This window comes from Pipra filicauda, unplaced genomic scaffold (assembly GCF_003945595.2).
Source record: "Pipra filicauda isolate LSUMZ 115617 unplaced genomic scaffold, ASM394559v2 scaffold137_size4652046_pilon, whole genome shotgun sequence".
In the NCBI taxonomy this organism is placed as follows: domain Eukaryota; kingdom Metazoa; phylum Chordata; class Aves; order Passeriformes; family Pipridae; genus Pipra; species Pipra filicauda.
In genome coordinates this window covers 1601227-1621394 of record NW_024103851.1, presented here as the reverse complement: position 1 = coordinate 1621394, position 20168 = coordinate 1601227, and positions in this window count along the sequence as shown.

Here is a 20168-nt window from a genome sequence, read left to right as displayed (position 1 = left end):
CTGAGAATTTTAGGTAAAAATTATACACTGCATCTTTGGGCTTTACTACCTTTCCTAAAAATCCCAGTGCTGCCACTGCCCAAGGGTAGTGATACCAGTGTGAATTCATAGAGCTATTTAACTAACAAGGTAAAAGTGTCATGAAAGACTTTTCTGAATCCCAGTTATTCTTTCTGGTTTTGGAACAGCTCTTTCTGAACAGAAAGAAGGAGATGTAGCCCTCAGCAAGGACATCCTCATGATGACAATAGCTCTTTTCCTCCCCCTGACTCCCCACTGTGGTTTCCAAGGTGCTGCATTGGGACAATGTATTGCACATTTCTCACTGTAAGATAGTGGTGCATTTCTCCTCTCAGAAGCAGAGATAACACCACCATTTTAAAACAAACTATTTTTCTAATCTGCTTGGTAGGAAGTGGTGGCTTTTCCCTTCTGGAGGGAAATTTCAAGCACTGGGAACTGGGGAGCTGGATGAACACTAAGATGAGGCTGTATAATGGTACTATGCTCTGAATAAAGATGACCAACTTGCTTCACTTTGGGAACAGTAGTGGGAAAATGGGTTGAAAAGTCCATGCTGTTCCTCAGCACTGGAATTTAAAGAAATACATGACACAACAGTTGTGTCAGATTCTCAGATACTTACACCATCATCTTCGAAAGAGATGTCTGGTACATACCCATATCCATTGATTTGACTGGCAATGAGATTCTGTAGATCGGGCATTGAAATGGATGCGGCAAGTAGGTATTGCTTAATCCTGGTTAAGTGACAGTATAAATCTACGTGCTATGTTTTATCTAATCTACATGTGTATCTATGTATCCATGTATCTATTTCCTTCAGGAGAATGTGAATGTTTTTCTGCATCACAGAGCTGATGCTGTGTTACTTGGTATTAGACAAAGAAAATACTAGATGAGCAGGGAATGATTCTACCGTTATCAACCCATTTTTATGTGTACTACAATGGTAAGGTCTTTTTAACACAGAATTTCAGATTAGATGACCCTAATGTTCCCTTCTGTCCTTAGCAATGTGTAAATACATTTGACTGAAGTGACACTCTTCAGGAAAGAGGACATCTAAGAAGTACATTCCACAGTTCTGCATAACAATAGACCATTCCTTCCTAAATAAAAAGTTCAGAGTATCACTGCAATAGGTGATGTCCACATATGAGCTCTATCTCAAAAACTAGAAAACTGTTATTGCAAAATAACATGGATATTTTATCAAAAAATGTATTTATGGCTGAGAATATTTCTGGCAACATAACCTATGGCCAGCAAATCTGCGGAGCTGTCATTGTGTCCTTGGAGATCACTAATCAAGGTTGGCAGAAGGGACAAGAGTATAAAGAATATACTTCCTGAGAGTCCCTCAGCTAGAATGTAGACAGGATTTTTTTTGTGCTCTAACCTTCCTCTCATCTCGAGGTGACAGGAGGACAGTTGTTATTAGCTATAGAACACTTTCCGTGAGTTTGGTTTGTTGGTGCTTTCTCTTTTCTGGCATTGTATCAATGACACATAATATCTCCAGTGGCCCAGGCAACTCCTTTGATCATTATTGTATTCCAGAATATATGCACCATGTGCATAAAATGTCAACAATTATTTAAGCACAATATCCTGCAGTGTACAATGAGAACACTGACTACATGCAGAAGACGAGCAAATCGTCACACTCTCTTTGAAATATTGTATTAAATAACCCTACAATGCCTTATTTCTATTCAAAGTCACACTGGTTGCTTCAGGGCATAATTGGTTGGTTCATTCTTCAGTGCTGCCAGTTATTTTTCAAAATCATAAAACTGACTTTATCTCAGTAGTCTCTGTAATATGCAGGTACTGAGGGGATTATGTTTTGTAAGCGCTTTCACATTAATGCCATAGACACTGAAATTTTTACTAAATCAGGGAATGCCTTGTTTGTTCTGTGGAGATCATAGTTTGGAGGAAGTTTGTACTATGGCAGTTCTCACATCTCTGAGAAAACCAAGGGATATTTCTTGAACTCGTTAAATACATATTAATGTCTTTGATATCTATTTTCATTTGAAGTTGTACAATTATTTGCATTATTGCTGTTAACTACATATGGCTGGTTGACACCATTAACTGAACAGAGAAAGGAAATAAAACTATGAAGTTCAAGCTTATGTAATTTTTTTTTCTACAAAGAGAAATAACAAGTATTTGGATTATTTGCATACATCTATAGAATTTAATGTTATTACCGTGGACAACATGCCCTATAGGAACCTGCTATTAAAAGCACATTTTTTAGACTGCTCCATGATACACGTACACCTGCTTTAATTCTTCCATAATTATTATATATTTTTCAAATTGTCAATGCATTTTACATGCTAAAAAAATATAGATGTGAGTTAAAGATAGAATAATTCTATCAGACATATTAAGATAAATCTCAAATTTTAAATCCATTTTAAACCTTACCAAAAAAGTCAGCTATATTATTTTTAAAGTTACTGAGTGCTTTGACTGAACAAAGACTTGCGACTTTGTTCTTTCTAAAATATTTCTCCAACAACCTTCAAAGAATGGCAAGAATTACTTTTAAACAAAGGATCCCTGTAGTGTGAACAGCAGTTATCTCCATGTAATTAGAAATACATGCCTTTTTAGTTCACTAAAACAATTAAAGCAGGGTAAATACTGGGGACAAGTTCACATTAATATACATTCCTATTAAAAAAAAATAATTTTTTACTGCATTGCTGCTTTTCATGCTTCTTGTATAGCAAGAATCTTGAGATTTTAAATCCTTAGTGCAACAGATAGCTGCACTAACTGATACTTTCACCTCCCAAGATGTCCTTGACTTCTGATTTCAGTCATCACAGAACACTGAGATGAAGCTTGTAAAGACAAATTTATGAATGAGCTTTCTGTTTGTTAAAATGCTTCATTAATTATGTCTATGTAATAGCTGAACCAAGGTTTGATGGGGAAGGTCTAAAATGCAGTTTAAGAACCTTGCAAGAAATGTAAACATGTATTTTCACCGTTGTAATGCAACACAATCACACATACCTTGATGGCTGGTGACAGAAGTTACAGATTTCTCATCCTTTCTTGGTACCTCTATACTAAGAATTTATAGTAGATACCACCAGAAACTGATCCTGAGACTTCTAATGGTTTTTATTGGTTCTTTTGCTACTTAAACAGAATTGGAAAAAAAACAACCAACCTCTCCATTTTACAAGAATAAATGATTTTCTGAAGAAAATTTTCTCAGCCTGACTGTGAATAAAAAACTAAATCTTGAAATAATGACAAATAGCTAATCAGAAAATGTGCATGAATTTAATAAACACATGTATTAGTTTGCACAACTGAATGCTCAGAAGTCAAAATGGGACACATTTTATAATATTTTTGAATCAGAGATTTCAGAACAGGATTTTTCTCACTAACTGCTTTACTTTGTGAATACTTACAGCATTCTACAAAAATTTTAAATATTTTTTGTTATGATAGGAGAGCCTTAAAAGCAGAGGACCTTCAAAATGAAAGACTACAGACCAGTGTAAACCATAACAAGAATTAGGGTCACTGCCATTGTTTTTGCTAAATTATTTCCCCATCTTAATTTCTTTGGCCTATTCCTCCCTTCTCTTCATATCCCTTTCCAGCTTTCCTTTTTTTACTGCACACAGTTGTGTCCGTATTTAAGGTTTTTCACATGCTTCATCAATTTGGAGTCTGTCCTGTGTGAAGAGGTTATCCCATGGTGCCTATTACTCTCTATCTACCACTTGTGATTCATTCCAATAGGTAGTGAAAAAGGAATATACCTAGATAAGTTCTGCCAGATGTTGGTAGCTAGAACAGACTGCATCTCATTAAGTTTATTGTATGGTTCCTGAAGAAATTATTTAGTAAAGAAAAAATATGTGGTGCCTATGAGTGATGCAAAGTCAAAACAATTGGATGAGAATTGACCCTACTGGAGTAAATGCACCCTGACGAATAACTTTAAAATGGTGGATTTGAAGAGTCTTGATACAATTGATGATAACAAGAATTGAAATAAGATTGGGTTTTGATTAGTTTTTTCCCTACATAGTCACTGCCTTCAGAGATAATGGGTGTTAATTTTTTTAAAATCACATATAACAATAAATAAATTTCAGGTTAATTGTTCTGATGCCACCTGATTTGTCCCACAAAATCCAAACTACACTCCCAGTCTAACTACCTGGGCTTTCTTAATCAAGTTATCGCTAGTTGGTTGTGACTGAAGAGATCACAGCATCACAGCCATCCGCTTTGGCTGCTAACAACTGTTGATCAGCCACCTAATACTACTTGATAACATTGACTTCTGGCAAAGTAAGTTAATCTCTATGTGAGAGAGAGCCTCTCACACTGTTAGCTGGGAACATATCTATAAGCCATGAAAAAGTGTGTCAAGATTTCAATATAGTTGGTAAGCATTATGGATGAGGAAATAACCCTTACCAGACATGTCAGGAAGTGATTTGCTCTCAGTAATGCAGAGAGATTACAGTGTACAAAGAAATAATGTGCTTTGAAACTTCAGTGGGAAAGACATTATTTTTCTTGAGGGAAAGATGTTCATATCCTTGCGAGTTAAATTCACATTGGCACCAGGCAGAGCAGTTGGGAGGGAAATTCAGCGCATGCCATACAGAGTTTATTTTTGCCTTGTAAAGGGGTTGTATATAGTACAATAAAGAATTTTGGAGTGTGTGACTGGACTGAGGGTGACAAGGGAGTAGAAAAAATTTTCATCTGCTGTACCCTCTTCTAGTTAGGTTGGGTGTATGGAATGTAGCTGTGTTACCTGATTCATCTGTGAGTTGAAGATGCCATCAATAATGTTTAGAAAAATGCCACAAAATGTCCCAGTAGGAAACCCAGTGCTTGCCTGTCTGTCTGTCCAGCCAAGGTTGAATGGTTAAACTCAAAATGTATCGGAATGGAGTCCTTCTCATCCCCTCTTCCAGTTACAAACAAAAATAAGCCAGATTTCAAATGTACAGATCCCACTTAGATGTATATTTATCTTACTGTTTATCTTTGGTAATCAAGTATTGTTGGAATCTGGATTTTGAAAGACCAATATGTTTTATGGAGACCACAGGATTCTTAAAACCTGGCCCATAATCTCCCCCGTTAGTCAAACTGGTGACAGGAATACTTTCAACATTATATATGTTCCTAATTGTTTGCTAACAGGCAGGTCTTAGAGTACTAAAAATAGGAGTATTTTAAAGTTTTGAGTTAAAACTAATAACCTCGTATTCCTTATGAGTCATTCATAAGAGTTCAGTGCTATGGTTAATCAAAATCTATGGAAGAGCAAAATTCACACAAGGTAAGCAGCCCTCAAAAAAAAAGATCAAATCTTAAGTTTATGGAAAGGCTTTATTTTTGTCTTTAAACTGAAAAAAAGTTCAGACAAAAACCTCTTGGGTAAAGTTTAATTAAAGGTGATGTGTAGCCAAGTGCAAACATATCTTCTGAGATTAAAATTTCTGTGTCTCTGCACAGGACAGGTACCCAGTGCCATGTTTAAAATGCAGATTAATAAGTCTTTCATTAGGCATGCAATTTGGCATCCAATTTGAAGTTAGTGCAACTTCTGCAATTAACTGTAATGAACCAGGTTTGGACCTTAGTTTTGTTGGTATAAGCAAAATCAAATATGAATCCTACTCTCTATCTGTGTTAAATGATTTCCTTGGATGGAACTGAAGCTGGAAGTGCAATTGTGTGGAAATTCTCTAACACTCAGTTCAGTGCATCTAGGATGTCTAAGTTTCTTGTTATTGTGGCTGGCTTTTGGAGAGACATACTGCCTGCTGAATTCTGCCTCTGTAGTTTTTTCTGAGGAGAATATTATCACTTCTGATGGGGAAAACATGGAAAAAGAATCTGACTGCAGCCAGCATCTGACTGCAACCCCTGTGGTTTTTAAAGCTTTAAGTATGGGATTCCTTAGAGCAGTGCAGGCGGCAGACTGAAGGTTCTCCACGAGAACCCGGCAAGCAGGCTGGGTACAAGCCAGCTCCAGTGTTGGAGCCCACAGCTGTGTCAGTTGGTGTCCCACCTGAGGCACGTGTCCCAGGGGGTCATCAGTGCAGCCCCAGGAACCAGCTGGCCCAGAGCACGGGTATACTGCTCTACAGACATGCTCTGTCCCTGCTGCTGAGGACAGCTTACTGCTTGTGGAACTGCCTGGAAAACTTGTTGCACAGTGCAGTGGTTGCACCAGCTCTTGCTGCTGGTGCTTACACCTCTTGCTGCTGGCGCTACTGCTTACGGCTCCTCTGGCGGCTTTTCAGGCAGCTGAACTGTTTGATACTGTCAGACACTGATGCACCAGAAATGGAGGCAAGACATGACATCTCCTGCTCAACTCTGTGTGCAGTCCCACAAGTCTGAGTAGTTTTAGTCAGATTCTGCTGCGATTAGACCAATTTCATCTTTACACGGATGCCTTGAAGGCAAAGTGCAATATGGTTCAGTCAAGCCACTAACATATTTTAATTTGGGTTGGGAATGGACTGGGGGCAAGATCAGTGTGACCACTTAAAAATGTTAAAATGGCCCCTCTGTAATGCAGAATCATTTTCAAGGAATTAAGCACATAGGGAGGGACAACAATGCACAAAGAAGATCTTCAGCAAATTATTTCCGAATTAAGACTGTAGTTAACAAAATTAGCCATACAAATAAAAAAGATGTTATTCTCCCCAAACTCTCATACTAATTGTTCTTTTATAGTGTTTTAATGCTTAGGAATGAAATAAAAAGAAAGATGATTAGTTTACAGAAGCGTTAGGATCAGCAGTGGCATTACGACTAGTCATTACAAACTGCCTTTGCTTGTTGACTGTCCTGACATCATCAGTTGTGTTTAAATAGATAAGAATTAGCAATCCCACACTAAGCAGAACAGTAAATAGCAGGACTGTCTTCTGAGATTTAATACCAGGCCACAGACTGTTAATGGGAGAACGGAAGCTGTGAGATGGAGTTCTGTTCCAACAGCTAATTAATCTGATATATAAATCCTCAAAGAGAGATCAACAAAACAAGGCTCTTGTTTTCATGGAAGGTACTTTTCTAATAGCAAAAGAGAAAATAATAATAATAATTAGGCAGTTGACTTGGAAGGTTTTATGTGGAAAGTACACAGTGCTGTGTGCAAAAATGTTGCCAAATGGAGAGCTTTCTTTATTTATTGGAGTGTTTGGAGCAACAAACTAGAGACTTTGCATATTAGATTGCAATTTGCATATTTACTAAATGTTTTGCCTTTTTTCTACTGCTTATCCTCCCTTCCCTCAGAAACAAACCTACAGCCACATTTCTCAGATCCAGTTTCATCTGCTGACATCAATGGACTTGCAACCACAGATGAATATGGCTGTTTGTGCCTCATCCTGGGTAATGATAGCAGCTGTTAGGCTTGACCGTGAACTCAAGAATCCCATCATCTGTCACCGTGTTTGTCTTCCCAACAGCATTTTTGTCAACTAGTTATGCTGGGAGAAGAGTGCTGTGGTGTGCACAACAGCTCTCAGCCTTCTGCCCAAATCCAGCACAAAGGCACAAAACTTCCTCTTGCATTTTCTTCATAGTGGGTCCTACTATCCCAGACAGAAAAGGAAAGAAGCTGAGCAGAGAAAACACACTCACCAGAAAGAAGGCAACTTCAAAATACAGTTTTATATTTGTTTGAGGGAGGAAATGTTGTGACCTTATTATAACAATGAACGAAGGTCCTATGCAGGGCACAGGGTGAATTTAATCACAGCGTATGTGTGTATTTATCTGTGTCTGTATATGCCTATGCACATTGTTGCTCCTCTGTGTTTAGTTTACTTTTTTTTGCAATGCCCATTTGAATTTCCCTTCATTCCTTTCCTAGGAATTCTGTCCTGCCTCATCTAGGACTATCAGTTAAGAGGAAATGTCAAGGGAGAGCCTTTTAAACATGCTGTGTGTTTTTGGCTAATGCACTGCAAACACACAGAACTGAACAGAACAAGGAGAAATGTACTAAAGCACTATTTGTTCTCTAGATTCACAGCGATTTTGTAGCCCATCCTATGTGCTGCAACAGGGTTTTAAAGACATGCAACACATTGCTAAGGATAACACACACAAAAATTTTTTATAAGAACCCACACCTTGCTTCTACATGATCATAATTCTATTTTCCCTGACTGGTCCGATGCAATTCAACTGGAAATATAATCTGAAGGGAGATATTTTAACCTAACTGCTAGGAAAGTTTGGCATTGTAGAACAGGCAAGAAGAATTTACTTGATCAGCAGAATGTCTTTTGGAGCCTTACATACATCTACTCAGCTGAAACAGTGAATGATGTATAGCAGGTCAATATAACTATCATGGTCCCAGCTTTGGGGGTAGAAACTGGAACGCTTTATTGGACATACAGGCTGATATTTTAAGGGTCTGGAATCTACATATTCATAGGGGGACTGAGCTATTACAAACAGGGGGTTTTACAAGGATGAGGTAAGGGAAAAACCCAAGTTACACGTTTTGGGTTTAGCACTTACATCATGGGGAAAAAACCACTTATTTTAAGATTACCTTTTTGGGGATTTACATGGGGGAGAGATATCCAATGTTAATAGAATACACTGGATACACAGGAAGAGGGAAAACAACAATGGATTTTATACAGAGGCTTGATAACATCATCCTGCCAAGATCTCTGTATCTTGGCAGGACATTCCAAACAGGTGACATCCTGTCTGGTCCTCAAATGCAGGTTTTTTCCCCAACTTTTGTGGCCCAAGGCTTTCTACTGAGACCCATCAAACTCCTTTCTGCAGATATTTGATTTTGGAATCCTACAAATGATGTGCAAGTCAAATGTTTCAAATGCCACTGTTTTCTAACTCTGCTGACAGCCTGTTTCTTCTCCTTGAGGGTTTACATGGGACTGATAGAACAGTTTTTTTCTGAATGAAACTCTTTCAGTACCATCTTTTACCTTAGCTTTTAAGAGCTGCTAAGTGGAAAAATAAATACATTTTTTTCCAAAATAAACCTGTATTAGCTGAAGTTACTGAGGAAGTAACTGCTTAAATTTTTTATCTTCTGTAGTCTTACTAGAAGCTTTGTCTATATATAATTTCCACCTTCCTCATTTCTGTCAGAAATTATTAAATTCTGCCCTTTTGAAAATGTGACAATATAAACCTACCCAAGACAATACGACAACATGAGTAGGTGCAGGCAAACACCACACACTGACAGAGAACAGGGAGTATGCGGAGCTGTGCTGCCACTACGTTTGACCACACAAACTCGTGCCTCAAAGAACTCTCAAACAAAATAAGAGAGCAAGTTAAAAGAAAAAGAATATGGACTTTGCCCTCAACTTTAGGCATGAAGAACATTATTTTTTTTCCATTTTGCCTTCTTTGTAGTCTGTTCAGGGCTGGTAGTGTCTCACAGACAAAAAAGCAGGACAGCACAGCTTCTTCTGCAAATCAAATTTATACTATCACATTCCAGACAAGATAATCTGCTGTCGTGAAGCAGTTTTTATGTTATGCTGATTCATGAACAGAGTTTAAGAAAGGGCTGCATCAGTGGACATGCCTGGATTTGCAACACACATTTTACCTCCTTGTGGTTTATAACACCGTCACACATAATTGAGACCTTTATAAATTCTTCTACAAACAGGCTTCTTGCACTACTAGAAAAGAAGATGCTTCAAGATACCCAGAATTGTGCATGATAAAAGGCTGGGATCTATCTCCTAACACAAGACAGTCCATCACACTACATGAATACATTTTAAGCATGCTTGGACCCAGCACTGAAAGCTCAATCTGTCTGAAGACCTTCAGCAGCTGTCACTGCCTTTCACTTCACAGAGAGCCACATCCACCCACAGAAAGGAGATGTCAAACATAGTAAAATCTTAAAAAGATCAATAAAGCTCTAAAAAATAAAAATTAAAAAAAAAGAAGGAAAAACATTGTAATTATTGGGTTTTTCTTTGTTCAAAGAATATATTATAATTAATTTCTTTTGTTCAAGGACTGTTCAGATCAATGAATGTACATTCTGCATATTTGGTTAAATGCTAGTCTATTCTTGGTCCAGCACTCAAAATTTCACGGTTTGAAGGCGAGCAGGTGGGATAAGACCAGCTAATATCACTGCAGCTGTTCCTAGAATGTCTCGAGTTTCTCACATGAATTTAGTGAATTGCACCATTTAAAAATATGAATTAAAAAAAATTGTAAATGGCAGACTTGAGCAGTAGCTCATGGGATGATTATCCGTTTGTAACCTGTAACGGTGTATATTCGTGCATAGGGTTAAGAATGGGGAATGCTGCTGTAGTTTCCCCTTTTCTCCAACAGTTAGTCTTTCCACTCAGTACTCTGATGTGTTTTTGATCAAGTCTGACAGCACATTTGTCAGACTATGTCCCCATTCAGAATATCCCAGTGTCTAGGGATCTAAGAGGAGAGAAGTCTATCACCTCTGTATCAGGCTCTGTGGCACTCATTTCCTTGATTCTGCCAGTGTTAGAAACAGGTTTTGCTGGAGCTGGAAGGCAAACCTCCATCTCTTCCAGTCCTCCAGGTCCTGGCCCAGAAACTTGAATAAAGTGTTTATAGTGAACTCTTCCCAATCCTTTGCTGTTTCCTGCCTCACTTTTCTTACAAACATCTTCTGTCAGACACATAAATCTTCTCCCAGCTTATTTAGGCAGCTCCTTAGAGGCTTACTATAGAAAGAAACAACTCAGTCATTCCTTCAGCTCTCTGAGCTTCCCTCTTGTGTGACTTGTGGTTTTTCAGTTCATCCCAGGGCTGCAAGACAAGTACTCAGCTGCAGCTGAGAAAGGATGTTACTCTTCTGTTAAACTTTTAGAAGCTGGATAGCATTGGATGTGTGCTCTAATAATTTATCTAGAATACAAGGCATGTATCATGAACTATATCCTTTAAAGCAAAACTGTGCACTTGCCTCCCAATTTTTTTCTAGGATTTCTAAGAATTTAACTTTTTTCACAACTGGAGATTAAACAGCACAAAGAAAGTCAAGATAACTTGAGTTCAGCAATAGCTCTCTTTACTTTTTAGGTAAATATGGCTAAAAATTGTGTGGGGGGGAATCACTTGTGCAACATATAAATTAATTGCCTTTTTTCCTACTGCTTTCTGCTTGTTTTAGAAACGTGTTTCCATGGTGAAAAAAGATTGTTTCTTCAATGAATATCCTAATTCTTAGATACAGCTTAATGCTAATGTTGTGGTTTGGTGAGCTCTTGTTACAGACAGACCCGAGGAAATATGGATTTTGCAAACATCTGCGTGGATGGTACTCAGAAGTGCACCCATGAAGGGGGCTTTTACTTTTTTTTTTGTTTTGTCTTATATGAGGAGAATTAATGTCACCTCATGACATAATGACAGTGAAATGCTCTGGGCAGCAGGTTGCAAAAGGGAAAAAAAAGGATGAAATCTTTTTCACTCAGTTTGGGTGGGCTAGGAGAGAGTAATCTCCAGAGAGGCATACCAGAGATGTTTTGTGCTGCAACTAACCTACATTTATGCAGGTTGATGCCAAAAGCAGAGTTCTGGTGTCTCTCTTATTTTTTCCCAGACATATACTACTGCCTCCTCCCCTGAGAGGGATATGAAGATCATGTGGTTCGAGGGTGAACTCAGTGAACTCATGAGCAAATGAGTAATTTCTTATGGCAGGCTTATCCTCTGTTGGATTAATTATCTGGCCCCATTTGTCAATGGCAATGTGGTTGCCAGAGCCAGTGAAAAAGAAGCAGTGAGGAGCTTGAGTGGGACCACACCTTCTGTGATCTATAATTAGACCAGACTATAAATAGACCCATTATATCTAGTGTGAAATCTTGGAAGAAAGGGAACTGCAGGGAAGGACTGGTGATTTACAGGGTGTCTTCGCAAGTCTTTGCCTGGGCTGGTAGAGCTGGTGCCTCTTCTCACCAGGGCAGCAGTTCCAGCTACATCTGTTACCTTGGCAGCTGAGGTTAGAAGTGAAGGCAAAGTGACACCAGATGATTCTGGGAGCAAGAAGCAAGGGAGGTGCATGCTGTTGATTTCTGAGCAAGAAAAGGAAGGTATAAATACAAAGGATAGATGTAAATACAAAGGATAGACCCAGACCACATCTATTTTCTGTGTTTTGCTATGTTTGGGAAGCATTTCTGTTAATACCATACAGTGGAGAAAAGTTTGCGTTTATAATATGATACAGATGTCAGAATAGAATAATTATGCTCATTAGTGTTGAGGTAAAAGCTGATCCTAGAGTAAGGCAATGAAGTGTCTGTGGAGCTACAGGAAAAAAACCAACAAACCAAAGGACAGAAGAACTCTGGTTTTGCTTGAAAAGCAGTGATGCTTTTAAATGTTTCTTGCATTCCAGAGAATTATATTAGCTGTAACATTGGGGACCATTGGTAGAATAGCTGATGAAATGGGGGCTGGTTGGAAAGAGTTTACAGCAACAAAACCAGCTTGGAGCACAAGGTCTGAGGTAGCTTATACTGAGTCCTGTGAGGTTTGACAGTCACTAGGTGTGAATGCAGTAGGCTAGGCAGTGATCAGAGTAAAGGTTTGTGAAATAGTGTCAGTCAAAATTTAAGACAGGATGTATTACTCCATTTACCTGCCTTTTATCTGCTTTTCTTCTTTTAAGAAAATATTGCTTGAGTTAAAACATTCCTGTTTGTAAGTGGGAAAAATCATCCCAGACAGCATTGCAAAGTTTAGCTTAATTTCCCAACTGGGCCAGACAAGAAACGGTAGTTTAGAGGCATCCCCTTACTTGGTCCTGTTGCTATCAGCTAAATCCTGACAAAAACAGGTTACAGAAGTAAAGCTGATTTCATACATTATATCTACTTCTATGTTTCAAATAAATTCTACTACCAGTACACGTAACTTTATGCAACAATGGTATACTTTGGATCAATGCAGCCTGTTGAGTGTTCTAGAAACTTTAATATTTTAGTAGAAATATGAGTTTAATAGAAATGTTTCTATTAAAAGAAAAGGAGAGCAAGAAAGAGCAGAGACTTCATTCCACTGGTATATGTACCTGCCAGCTTGTTCTATTGAATTTTATGTGCTTTATAATTGTATTTTATACAGTTGTAATTGAGAAGAAAAGAAGTGTAATATTTTTCCTTGACATCTTCTTGTAGACATTTTATTTGGCTAGATTAACTCCTTACTGCAGTGTGGAAAGACTAACCAGACAGTTGTTCAAATATTGTTCTCTTTTTAAAAATAATAAACTAACTTTAGCTTCTACTTTGGATTGCAAAGGAAGCTATCAGGAAAAACAAACAAACAAACAAAAAGAAACACCCAACAAAAATCAACCCAAAACATAAAAATATTCATAAAGGCCTCATCTACTTCTATTTACCCTACTTGTCATTAGACTGGTATTGCTCCTTCTGTGGAATAACCCTAAGAATACTGGTGGAGATACATGTCTTTTATCTACATGTCATTGTCTGAGCCCTGTCAATGTGGAGTTAAACAGTCATGAGCACTCTGTTTCCACTAGCGTTTGTCTTGATGGAGTCACAGTAGACTTCACATTGATAGGGTACTTTTAAGGAGAAATAAAGGGCAGTTTAGACAAGCCCAGGGGTCACATTATGCAAATGCTATGTTCTCATTAACCTTTCACATAGCTGAAAACATTTGTTACCTGGTTACCTAGCACCCTTTCTCCTTCCTCACTGTCCCAAAACTTGCAACCATTCTGACACTTCTCATGAAAGATTTAATTTCAGGCAACGGCTGCCATTGGCCCTCTCATCATTAAGTTTTTATTACCCTCAGAATATATAGTATGATACATTTCCTGGTAGACTGCTAAGTAATGCCTTCAATAATTAAAAATCCATAAATAATTAAAACACAACATTATATTTGTCAACATAAATGAACAAACTATGCCCTGTGAATGCCATTCTGAACAGATACAAGCTGAAAACATGCAGTGATGTGTTCAATAGCTATATTTAGGAATAAATCTTCCTCCCTTAAAACAGATTTATATTCATTTATCCAAATAATGAGGAATGCAGTGATTCAGCAGATATCGTTGACATCAATAAAAATTAATTTACCTTTGTATTACAGCTGAAAACAAAGAAACTCATGTGAGACTAGGGAGCCATAGGGATTAGCACTTTATGAATAAAACATCAGAGGATGGGCAACTTGTCCTTAAGAGTTTGAATATGGGATAAATAACATCCATGAAGTTTTGCAGGAGATGCAGAGTTGAAGGGCAATGAGTAACTTATGACCTTTCACAATAAAGGCACATGAATTTCATGATTTTGGGAATGCGTGTAATATATTTTTGATATCTTTCTCTGTGCAGATAAGTCTACTGAGAGAGAGATTAAATATGATGTAACGAAAATAAAATTAAATCATAGCAGTAACATCTGGCTGTAATTAAGGCATTCCTCTTTTTTAAGAGATTTTTTTTCCTCTTAGTCTTCATTTTATATGCATTCTGAATTTAAGCTTTTATTTCCCATGAGAGTTAAAGTGATTTTTGGATTGGTCAGTAAAAGGCAGTAATATGTCACTGCTCTGAAATTCTGCATTGTCTTTCATATCTCTAATGCCTTTCACTTACCTTGTATTAGAAGTGTAATCTTTTTTTTCTGCATTGGCTTTATGAAAGGTGTAATAAAAGACTAAAATCTTATTGTTGAAAAGATTTTGTTTCCTGGTTGATTTGCACCTCAAAATACAGTCTGTATATCTCATAGAACTTTTAGTTCCTCTTCTACAACTATTTTATATATTGGAGAAAAAAAAATCTAAATTTAGAAGGGCACAATTATTACAATATTTTTTATTACAATATTAGGTTTCTATAAGCAATATTATACAACCAAATCATGCAGAAACACTTGACCTAGTCCTAAGCTAAAATGGTACATCAGAATGAAGCAAAGAGCATTGAGAGTATATTTTGCACAGATGCAAAACCAGACTATCTGAACCTAAACTGTTACATCCATCCTCTCAGATTTAGTTCTAGGCAGATTTGACCTGCTGGGATGTGCCTCTATGTTGAACATTGGCTGGATAACATGGGTTTGCTCAGTAACTCTGTGGATACCTCTTTCAACCATAGCTGACCCCACTGCCTGGTTCCTGTTTGAATGCACTCAAAGAGGTATGCTCAGGTAACCATGTCTTCTGCATGTGCCTGTGAGACCCTGCTCTTACCTGGGTGCTGAGGCACACTAACAGCTTTAGCTGGATGGAACTACTTTATTTCAGGAGGGAGCAGCTGGTAATGGAAGAGTATTCAGTCTCAGATTGAAACTTTGTCTTAACCTAGCCAAGACAGGGGACATTCCTGAACTTGAATAGAAAGTTTTCTGAGTAGGCACTGGACGGCTTCAGCTAAAGTCTGAGTTAATCATACAAGGTTGAATTGTAGGTGAATGAAATGGGTGTGAGCAGTCTTTCCTCTGACCTCTGTTTTGTAGACTTAGACTAATACCTTTAGGCCTGTACCATCTTACTGTATATTCATATGCTACCTTGCACACAGAGGCCTTAATCTCATTGATTTGTTGACCAGTACTGCTATAAAAATTTTTTTATAAGAGAAAACAGATAAAATATAATATATAACATATAACATATAATATATAATATATATGAAATGTAATAGATAATACATTGTATATAATATATAGGGTATATATAGAGAATACTATATTATATTATTTCTATAATATATCTTCTTGATGAAGGACAATTCGGGCATCCTTGGAAGAAAGTGTGCCCAATTAGATGACATATTCTGTTAAGCATCACCAACCACCCACAGGTGTACTGGGAAGATGCAGGTTTCATGTTCATAATGCCCTGAAGGCTTTACTTCAATTATCTAACTGAATGGTCAGGGATACCAAAGCATAAGGATTTAAGTGAGTTGTTCAATGCCACACAGAGCAGTCAGCAGTTAGGAGAGGTCATAATGTAGGAATTACTAATTCCTCCACTTTTCAGCTTGAGATAATGTTACTTTGCAACCGAATGCCCAATATCAGTCCTCTACGGGAAAGAATGAATATAAACAAATTCTCCAGCATTTACTTTTTCTAGTGGTAACAAAGAAGTAAGTTACATTTTGGAAATTCAAGGCTTCTATTTATTACCAGCCCTCAGTCAGACCTTCAGTTTTGCTCATTTGTCACTAACAAAGTGCTGCTGGAATGAATAATTCGCAATAGATAATGCGTTTGTTGAACTTTGTTTGTTTCCCTAATTCTAGGCTTTTTACAATAGTTATAAAAAAGTTTCAAAAGAAGATTCCCGACTCAGAAACACTTAACTTGAAGTACATTAGTAATCTCTTTTACTTCAGTAAGACAACTCAGGTGTTTATGAAACACATGTGTTACCAGATTATTGGAGCCATCTTTTGAACTTTGAATGGCAAAATAAAAATAATAATTTTTCACCAACATTTGAGTTTAAAATTAATTTTTAAACAATATTGTATCTAGCAAAGTTTTAAAGTACAAATAATCACAGATAATGAACGTTTACAGTCTTGTGCATGCTGTTTATAAAAAACTGAGATTCAGTTGGGAGTAGATTAATATTTATTGAAATATTGTTCCCTTCAGACTTCTAATACAAATCTCCTCAGAACTATCACTGTAGAATTGGTAAAAAAAGTCATCTATGGACACAGGAACAAATGATGGTCAAATTCTTTTTCTAAGATCTAGCACAGGGCCACTTTTTAAAGGTCATATTGCTTTCTGTTTGGTACCTCCATTAGGTTGATTTTCCTCTCAAGTTTATATGTGATACTCAGTAAGAATCTAATGGAAATCCACGAGCAGTGAAGTATAATGAAGTAAACATGGAAAAGGGCCCATTGTTTTCATTATGATTATGGAATAAAACTTTATACTTCTCCTTACAGTTTCAATGAATGTCCTGTCAGATTATTATTTTTTAATATTTTACCCAATCTCATGTTTCTTGCCACACCAGTAAAATAAAACAGATGGCAGTTAGGCCCCCAATACCCCTAAATATATTTTCAGTCAAAAATATACTGCTGTAGATGAAGCAGAAATACTCCACATGCCACATTCTTGACAGCTTTGTGGAGAGGAGTAGAAGTCATACAAAACATCAATAGTTCCTCTAACTCAGTTTAAATCACACATTGTGATTTTGTCTTTAGGGAAAGAAGAAACTTGGTTTCATTTTTTTAAAGCACAGCTAGAGGAGGTTGTTATGTTTTTGTAAAGTTATAGAAAGACTTGATCTAATCATCCTTTGTGTGATCTATGTTTTTTTTTTGTTTGTTTGTTTTGTTTTTTTTTGTTTTGTTTTGTTTTGTTTTGTTTTCATAAGGATTTGGAGTTATTGCTCATAATCTTTAATGAAGTTTCCCAAAAAATATGAGGTTTTAAAATGTGGTGATATGCCTTATGGTCTACTGAAGCATTACATTTTGAGGAAGGGGAGAAAAAAATAACATGTGTATTTGAGCCACACGCTGTCACAAGTGAGTGGTTTATGTTGTTTTCAAAGAATCAGCAAGAAAACTATCAGCAAAAGCAGGTTTAATAATAATTTGAAAAACCATGACAAATATTCATGGCAAAGTTCACTCTACTATTTACTATGTACATGAAACATTGTATTGGGTTTGGTGGCCAGGTTTTGGTAGCAGGGGGACTACAGGGGTGCCATAAGCTTCCCCCGTGTCCAACAGAGCCAATGCCAGCCGGCTCCAGGGCAGACCCACTGCTGGCCAAGACTGAGTCAATCAGGAATGATAGTAACATCTTAGCGATAACCTATTTAAGATGAAAAAAATAGTTATTGCACTGATGTAATTGTGTTCAAAGAAAAAAGGAGTGAGAATATTTGAGAAGAACAGCTCTGTAGACACCAAGGTCAGTGCAGAAGGAGGAGCAAGAGGTGCTCCAGGTGCTGGAGCTGAGGTTTCCCCGCAGCCCATAGTGCAGACCATGGTGAAGTGGCTGTGCCCCTGCAGCCCCTGGAGGACCACGGTGGTGTGGAGATCCACCTGCAGCCCGTGGAGGAGCTCACGTTGGAGCTGGTGGATGCCCAAGAGAGGGCTGTGAACCCATGGGAAACCCATATTGGAGCAGGCTCCTGACAGGGACCTGCAGACCTGTGGAGAGAGGAGTCCAGGTTTCCTGGTAGGACTTGTGACTCTGTGGAGAACCTACGCTTCAACCTGTGCCTGAAGGACCACATCCTGGGGAAGAGTTACACACGTTGCAGCAGTTCATGCAGAACTGTTGCCCGCAGGAGGGACTCCTGCTGGAACAGGGGAAGGACTCCTCTCCCCTAGCAGTGGTAGAAAAAACCTGTGATGAAGTCCCATTCCCCAACTCACTCACTGAGAAAGAGGGAGGGGTGGGGGGAAGGTGTTTTTAAGATTTATTTTACTTCTTATTATCTGTTATTTTGTTAATAATAAATTCAATTAATATCCCAAATTTGAGCCTTTGCCGGTGATGGTATTCGGTGAGTGATCTTTCCTGGATCTTATCTCAACCCACGAACCCTTCATTATATTTTCTTTCCCCTGTCCAATTGTGGTGGGGATTGATAGAGCAGCTTGGCATCCAGCCTGGCATCCAGCCAGGGTCAACCCACCACAAACATACAAAGGAAAAAAGATCAAAATAGAATCAATTTAGAATGATTTATGGGAGGTCAGAATGAAAACAGTAAGGATGGAAAAGGGTAAGGGTGAAAAGGGATAAGCGAGACCCTTCTGTTGGGTCACAAAGTGCAGTTGTGACTCTGCCAAAAAGGCTCAGACTTGGTGATTTATATCTGAAGGATTTTAGAGTGATTCAATAGAATTTACTACAATTACAACGACGACAACTATAGATCTGACATGGCAGTATTTATGCTATACTTGCTACAGGGTATCCAAATCAATTCACACAAATGCATACACACAAAAAAGTATGTACAAAGCTACAACTGTGAAAAATTCCCCTCAAGTGTCAGTGAAATGCTCACATTGAATGCCTGGGCATTCTCAGTGGGTGAGGAGGAGTGAGGGTAGCTGGCCCAGTTGTCAGCTATTGGTGATGGTCCTCTGAGTATCACAAACTTGAGAGTTTGTGAGCTCTGAGGGGCATCTTACTAAGAGGGAGGTGTCAGCCCACTCTAGTGTGAGAAGACATCAATATATCCCAGCTAAGTGTTATTGGGTTCTTGATATTCTGCACATAAGGAAAATGGAAGGAAATTTTCTAGCAGATGTTTGACTACAATAGGCATGGTACAGGGATGCTGAATAACACAGATATGTGGGTCAGATGACTCTAACACCATTCCTGAGATTTATCCGTGTCTGTCATACCACAGTGCATTAAAGTTGTGAGCTTGTTCATATGCTATATGCTGTAACCTCTACAGTTTACAGCCAGGACTTTGTCAGTCTGGTAAAACGACTGAAATGACAGCAATACAAACTAAACAGAAATACTCATTCAGGAAGAGTTTTGTCTCCTTCTGTTGCATCGTCTTATAAAGTGGCTTTAACAGCTGGGCCAGACATGAGGTACATACCCAGACTGGAAGCTATTAGGCTAAACCCTCTGGAATATTTATTTGCAACATCTGGAAAGTAATCTGATTCTGCTGCAGGCAGCTAAGTTTCCTATGCTCTCAACATGTGAATCTACATTTGAGTTTGCCGGTCATGTTAACCAATAGAAATGACAGGGAATACAGGATGGGGCTTTCATGTGTTATTTCAAAAGCAATTGTGAACCATGAACAATCACATGTTAAATCTTAAGTTACAGGTCTTAAAAATACATTCTGAAAAGTGTCTATCCTTTTGTGTCACTTCTATGAAATACCATGCTTAAAAGTTTGTTCCTTTCAGGAGAGTAACTCTGAAAAGCCATGATTTTTAGGAAAAATCACAGTGACAGGCTTTCAGGTCTAGCAATTGAACACTCTTTTACCTATGAAGAATGGCAGTGAATGCCTTTTAAAGATTTAAATTGAAAAAGAAATTA